Raw genomic sequence first — 7057 nt, forward strand, 5'->3', positions numbered from 1 at the left:
AGTTAGCTAACATTTTACTTACAAAGCTAACATTTTACTAATAGTTAGGTAACATTTTACTTACAGAGCTAACATTTTACTCTTAGTAAGCAAAAATTTTACCCATATTAAGCACGCATTTTATTTACACAGCTAACATTTTACATACCGTAAGCTAACATATTACAAAACAAAATGTAAAATTCTGATTCGGGGTTCACAATAAGCACTGACTATAGTTTCTAAAATATGCATCATATTTGTGCAATCCTGCTACTTTCCAATACAATGTATAAAACCCAAAACCAGTGAAGTTGGCACGTTGTGTGAATCGTAAATACAACGTTTCCATATGAGTTGGGAAATTGTGTTAGATGTAAATATAAATGGAATACAATGATTTGCAAATCATTTTCAACCCATATTCAGTTGAATATGCTACAAAGACAACATATTTGATGTTCAAACTGTTAAAAAAAATAATAATTTGAAAATAATCATTAACTTTAGAATTTGATGACAGCAACACGTGACAAAGAAGTTGGGAAAGATGGCAATAAATACTGCTAAAGTTGAGGAGTACTCATCAAACACTTATTTGGAACATCCCACAGGTGTGCAGGCTAATTGGGAACAGGTGGGTGCCATGATTGGGTATAAAAGCAGCTTTCATGAAATGCTAAGTCATTCACAAACAAGGATGGAGCGAGGGTCACCACTTTGTAAGCAAATTGTCAAACAGTTTTAGAACATTTCTCAACGAGCTATGGCAAGGAATTTAGGGATTTTACCATCTACGGTCCGTAAAATCATCAAAAGGTCAGAGAATCTGGAGAAATCCCTGTACGTAAGCGATGATATTACGGACCTTTGACCCCACAGGCGGTACTGCATCAAAAACTGACATCAGTGTGTAAAGGATATCACCACATGGGCTAAGGAACACTTCATAAAACCACTGTCAGTAATTACAGTTGGTCGCTACATCTGTAAGTGCAAGTTAAAACTCTACTATGCAAAGCGAAAGCCATTTATCAACAACACTGAGGAACGCCGCTGGCTTCGCTGGGCCCGAGCTCATCTAAGATGGACTGATGCAAAGTGGAAAAGTGTTCTGAGGTCTGACGAGTCCACATTTCAAATTATATTTGGAAACTGTGGACGTGGTGTCCTCCAGAACAAAGAGGAATATAACCATCTGGATTGTTATAGGCGCAAAGTTCAAACGCCAGCCTCTGTGATTGTATGGGGGTGTATTAGTGCCCAAGGCATGGGTAACTTACACATCTGTGAAGGCACCATTAATGCTGAATGGTTCATACAGGTTTTGGAGCAACATATGTTGTCATCCAAGCAACGTTATCATGGACGCCCCTGCTTATTTCAGCAAAAGAATGCCAAGCCACTGGTTACAACAGCGTGACTTCATAGTTAAAGAGTGTGGGTACTTTCCTGGCCCACCTGCAGTCCAGACATGTCTCCCATCGAAAATGTGTGGCGCATTATGAAGCATAAAATACGACAACAAGACCCCGTACTGTTGAACAACTTAAGCTGTACATCAAGCAAGAATGGGAAAAAATTCCACTTTCAAAGCTTCAACAGATAGTTTCCTCAGTCCCCAAACGTTTATTGAGTGTTGTTAAAAGAAAAGGTGATGTAACAGAGTGGTGAACATGCCCTTTCCCAACTACTTTGGCACGTGTTGCAGCCATGAAATTCTAAGTTAATTATTATTTGTAAAAAAAAATAAAGTTTATGAGTATAAACATCAAATATCTTGTCTTCGTAGTGCATTCAACTGAATATGGGTTGAAAATTATTTGCAAATCATTGTATTCCGTTTATATTTATATCTAACACAATTTCCCAACTCATATGGAAACGGGGTTTGTAAAAACAGAATACAATGATTTGCAAATCCTTTTCAACTTATACTCAATTGAATAGACTGCAAAGACAAGAGACTTAACGTTCGAACTGGTAAACCTTGTTTTTTTTTTTGTTTTTTTTTTCAGATATTAGCTCATTTGGAATTTGATGTCTGCAACATGTTTATAAAAAAGTAGGCACAAATGGCAAAAAAAAAAAAGTTTGATAAAGTTGAGGAATGCTCATCAAACACTTATTAGGAACATCCCACAGGTGAACAGGCTAATTGGGAACAGATGTGTGCCAAAATTTGGGAATTTGGGTGCCATGATTGGGTATAAAAGCAGCTTCCATGGAATGTTCAGTCATTCACAAACAAGGATAGGGCGAGGGTCACCACTTTGTGAACAAATACGTGAGCAAATTGTCGAACAGTCTAAGAAAAACATTTCTCAACCAGCTATTGCCAGGAATTTAGGGATTTCACCATCTACGGTCTGTAATATCATCAAAAGTTTCAGAGAATCTGGACAAATCGCTGCACAAAAGTGGCAGTTCCATCCCTCAGGCGGTACTGCATCAAAAAGCGACATCAGTGTGTAAAGGATATCGCCACATGGGCTCAGGGACACTTCAGAAAACCACTGTCGGTAGCAACAGTTTGTCGCTACATCTGTAAGTGCAAGTTAAAGCTCTACTATGCAAAGCGAAAGCCATTTATCAACAACACTCAAAAACATATCTGGCTTCGCTGGGCCCAAGGTCATCCAAGATGGACTGATGCAAAGTGGAAAAGTGTTCTGTGGTCTGACGAGTCCACATTTCATATTGTTTTTGGAAACTGTGGACGTCGTGTCCTCCGGACAAAAGAGGAAAAGAACCATCCGGATTGTCATAGTGGCAAAGTTCAAAAGCCAGCATCTGTGATGGTATGGGGGTGTATTAGTAACTTACACATCTGTGAAGGCACCATTTATGCTGAAATGTACATACAGGTTTTGAAGCAACATATGTTACCATCCAAGCAACGTCTTTTTAATGGACTCCCCTGCTTATTTCAGCAAGACAATACCACGCCGCGTGTTACAACAGCGTGGCTTCATAGTAAAAGAGTGCAGGTACTAGACTGGCCTGCCTGTAGTCCAGACCTGTCTCCCGTTGAATGTAGTTAAAAGGAAATGCCATGTAACACAGAGGTAAAAATGCCCCTTTGCCAACTCTTTTGCAATGTGTTGTTAATGATTATTTGCAACAACAAAAAAATAAGTTTCTCAGTTCGAACATTAAAGGCCTACTGAAATGAGATTTTCTTATTCAAACGGGGATAGCAGGTCCATTCTGTGTGTCATACTTGGTCATTTCGCGATATTGCCATATTTTTGCTGAAAGGATTTAGTAGAGAACATCGACGATAAAGTTCGCAACTTTTGATCGCTAATAAAAAAGCTTTGCCTGTGCCGGGAGTAGCAGACGATGTGCGCGTGACGTCACTGGTTGTAGGGCTCCTCACATCCTCACATTGTTTATAATGTGGGCCACCAGCAGTAAGAGCAATTCGGACTAAGAAAGCGACGATTTCCCCATTAATTTGAGCGAGGATGAAAGATTCGTGGATGAGGAAAGTTAGAGTGAAGCACTAAAAAAAAGAAGAAAAAAGAAAAAAGGCGACGGCTCCAGGATAATTCTGGAAAATCCCTTATCTGCTTATTGTGTTAATAGTGTTTTAGTGAGATTATAAAGTCATACCTGAAAGTCGGAGGGCTGCGGTGAACGCCAGTGTCTGTGAGAGAAGCCATGGAGGAGCCAAGATCACAGCTGCCTTTTGGATAGCTGCTGCAGGAGGTCGCATAATCCGCTGGTTGACGTGGTAGAGAAACATGTTCGCTTGACCGCTCTGTGTTAAAGCTTCACAACAAACAAAGAAACACCGGCTATGTCTCATTGCTAAAGGCAGCTGCAATCCACCGCTTTCCACCAACAGCATTCTTCTTTATAGTCTCCATTATTAATTGAACAAATTGCAAAAGATTCAGCAACACAGATGTCCAAAATACTGTGTAATTATGTGATGAAAAGAGACGACTTTTAGCCGTGTGTGGTGCTGGGCTGAAATGTCCGCTCCAACCAATAACGTCACAAGCACGTGTCAACATCATTCCGCGACGTTTTCAACAGGATACCTCGCGGGAAATTTAAAATTGCAATTTAGTAAACTAAAAAGGCCGTATTGGCATGTGTTGCAACGTTAATATTTCATCATTGATATATAAACTATCAGACTGCGTGGTCGGTAGTAGTGGGTTTCAGTAGGCCTTTAAGTATCTTGTCTTTGCAGTCTATTCAATTAAATATAGCAGGGGTCACCAACGCGGTGGCCCGCTGGCCTGTTCTAAAAATAGCAGCACTTACCAGTGAGCTGCCTCTATTTTTTTAAATTCGATTAATTTACTAGCAAGCTGGTCTCACTTTGCTCGACATTTTTAATTCTAAGAGAGACAAAACTCAAATAGAATTTGAAAATCCAAGAAAATATTTTGAAGACTTGGTCTTCACTTGTTTAAATAAATTAATTTAGTTTTTACTTTGCTTCTTATAACTTTCAGAAAGACAATTTTAGAGAAAAAAATTACAACCTTAAAAATTATTTTAGCATTTTTAAACACATATACCTTTTTAATTCCTTCCTCTTCTTTCCTGACAATTTAAATCAATGTTCAAGTATTTTTTTTTTTATTGTAAGGAATAATAAATACATTTTAATTGAATTCTTCATTTTAGCTTCTGTTTTTTCGACGAAGTATATTTGTGAAATATTTCTTCAAATTGATTATGATTAAAATTCAAAAAAAATATTCTGGCAAATCTAGAAAACCTGTAGAATCAAATTTAAATCTTATTTCAAAGTCTTTTGAATATTTTTTAAAATTTTTGTTCCGGAAAATCTAGAAGAAATAAGGATATATAGCTTGGTCCAATTTGTTATGTATTCTAAAAAAGTGCAGATTGGATTTTAACGTATTTAAAACATGTCATAAAAATCCTACAATTAATCAAAATGAGGAAAATTTACTAATGATGTTTCATTAATAATTTTTTTTATTTTTTTCAAAAAGATTCGAATTAGCTAGTTTTTCAATTAATTTTTTTGGTTGAATTTTGAATTTTAAAGAGTTGAAATTGAAGATAAACCATGTTTCAGAATTTATTTTCATTTTTTTCCTGTTTTCTCCTCTTTTAAACCGTTCAATTAAGTGTTTTTTCATCATTTATTCTCAACAAAAAACCTTCCGTAAAAGGAAAAAAAATGTACGACGGAATGACAGACAGAAATACCCTTTTTTTAAAATATATTTATCTGTTTCTGTATATATTTTTTGTGAGAAATCATTAAGGTGATCAGTGTTTCCACAAAGATAAATATAATTATTTATTAATAATAACATAGAGTTAAAGGTAAATTGAGCAAATTGGCTATTTCTGGCAATTTATTTAAGTGTGTATCAAACTGGTAGCCCTTCCCATTAATCAGTACCCAAGAAGTAGCTCTTGGTTTCAAAAAGGTTGGTGACCCCTGGAATAAAGGTCAAAAAGGATTTGCAAATCATTGTATTCTGTTTTTATTTACCATTTACACAATGTGCCAACTTCACTGGTTTTGAGTTGTGTACATTTTTTGACAATCCTTGTTTAGATTTAACAGTAAAAACTGCCCAAATGATTTGAAGGTACTGGTGTATTGCTGGTTAAAACATCCAAACCTCCATTCTACACTTACAACACATAATGTATTACATCACTTTAATTTGTATAATTATGAAGGGATGTTCAATAAATGCAGCGAATGTTCATTTTCATGTTTGTGGTCAGGACGACGAGCGTGCTGTTTTTACAAATGAGTGCAAGCTCAACACGTGACTCATAACGCGGGCCTCAAAACCACAGCTCATATCCGTCCCACTCCCACATGAGCACGACTCGTATCACTTGCATATGTGAGGGGCATTACGAGGAAAATCAACAGTCCTTTTCACAGCTCTCTCACTCTCCAAAAGTGCATTGTTTTTCTCCATTCATTTTTGCACCATGGCAGAAGAAACATCATGTATAATGATGGAGAAAGACAGTTAGGCATTTGAATATGTGCACAAAGACAAAATGATTCCTCTACTATTAAAATAATGTGTACTTTTTTTTTAGATGTACACCGTAGCATTTACACTGTTAATTAGATAGATGTTGGTAATGGTTGTTTGCAAATATGTGCCTGTGACCCTAACAAGGACGAGTGTTAGAGAATGTACAAATGGCATTGTTAACCCACAGGACTGCAATCTAGTTGTGGCAGTGGATTGGCGAAGGCGAGACGACGTTTAATTTGACAAAAAAAGGTAAGAAGACCTAAAAGACAACAAAAACCTTTATATTGACGGATAGATCTGAAGTTGTTTTAAGCGGTGGAAGTAAAAAAAAAAAAATAATAATAATATGTATGACCCAAAGGGTGGAATGCCATCTCCGGGTTGGGGAGGAGACCCTGCTCCAAGTGGAGGAGTTCAAGTACCTAGGTGTCTTGTTCACGAGTGAGGGAAGAGTGGATCGTGAGATCGACAGGCGGATCGGTGCGGCGTCTTCAGTAATGCGGACGTTGTACCGATCCGTTGTGGTGAAGAAGGAGCTGAGCCGGAAGGCAAAGCTCTCAATTTACCGGTCGATCTACGTTCCCATCCTCACCTATGGTCATGAGCTTTGGGTCATGACCGAAAGGATAAGATCACGGGTACAAGCGGCCGAAATGAGTTTCCTCCGCTGTGTGGCGGGGCTCTCCCTTAGAGATAGGGTGAGAAGCTCTGCCATCCGGGAGGAACTCAAAGTAAAGCCGCTGCTCCTTCACATCGAGAGGAGCCAGATGAGGTGGTTCGGGCATCTGGTCAGGATGCCACCCGAACGCCTCCCGAGGGAGGTGTTTAGGGCACGTCCAACCGGTAGGAGGCCACGGGGAAGACCCAGGACACGTTGGGAAGACTATGTCTCCCGGCTGGCCTGGGAACGCCTCGGGATCCCCCGGGAAGAGCTAGACGAAGTGGCTGGGGAAAGGGAAGTCTGGGTTTCCCTGCTTAGGTTGTTGCCCCCGCGACCCGACCTCGGATAAGCGGAAGAAGATGGATGGATGGATGGATGGATGGATGGATGACTAGAGATGTCCGAT

The sequence above is a fragment of the Nerophis ophidion genome, linkage group LG13 (assembly GCF_033978795.1).
Source record: "Nerophis ophidion isolate RoL-2023_Sa linkage group LG13, RoL_Noph_v1.0, whole genome shotgun sequence".
NCBI classification, from domain to species: domain Eukaryota; kingdom Metazoa; phylum Chordata; class Actinopteri; order Syngnathiformes; family Syngnathidae; genus Nerophis; species Nerophis ophidion.